This window comes from Eutrema salsugineum, unplaced genomic scaffold (assembly GCF_000478725.1).
Source record: "Eutrema salsugineum unplaced genomic scaffold, Eutsalg1_0 scaffold_17, whole genome shotgun sequence".
Lineage (NCBI taxonomy): Eukaryota > Viridiplantae > Streptophyta > Magnoliopsida > Brassicales > Brassicaceae > Eutrema > Eutrema salsugineum.
In genome coordinates, this window is record NW_006256852.1 from 733,063 (window position 1) to 733,759 (window position 697).

The 697-nt window shown below is 41.0% G+C and overlaps 1 non-coding gene across 1 annotated transcript; it reads right to left on the reverse strand.

Annotated features, from left to right (window-relative positions):
• Positions 1-208: 208 nt before the first annotated feature.
• Positions 209-311, reverse strand: LOC112087650. The gene has a single exon (XR_002900196.1). It is a non-coding gene; the product is annotated as a small nucleolar RNA R71 (small nucleolar RNA).
• Positions 312-697: the final 386 nt, after the last annotated feature.

Consider the following 697-nt stretch of genomic DNA (forward strand, 5'->3'; position numbering starts at 1 on the left):
GTTCCTTCTTAACATCCAATGGACCATATCGAGCTCTTTAAAGAAATCTGCAGCATGATGAGGACAAACCAAGTTCAAGCAGACTATTTAAAGTGTAAGTTGTTCCTTTTTTCATTAGCAGATAAATCTCACCGTTGGTTGAAATCTTTGCCTGCAGGATCGATCACTTATTGGGAAGAATGTAAAACTGCTTTCCTGAACCACTTCTATACCAAGTCAAGGTCAAGCTTTCAGCAAGGACCGACTGAACCATTCTATGAAGTCTGGGAGCATTTTAAAGAGTATGAACGTGACTGCCCTCACCATGGATTTCTCGATCAAGCCTGCTGAGCACATTTTACAGAGGTTTGCAACCAAAATACAAAATTTCGCTTGATACAGCTAGCAATAGAGATTTTGGACAAAAGACGATAGCACAAGGAAGAGCCCTCATCAAAAATTTGGCTCAAGCCAATAGCAATGATTGTCCGGAGTACGATCGCTCGACAAAGCAAACCAGAACAGACAACAAGGAGATAACTGAGTTGAAAAACATGATGAGCCAGCTTTTGAAAAGCAAAAATCGCCCAATCCATGCTTGTGAGACCAAAAATGGCGCAGAAGACGATGGACCTTGTGATATCGATCACATTAATCCAACTTTTCAAGAAGAAGAAGTGAACTATGTAGGAGCACATGCACCATATCCGAATCGTTT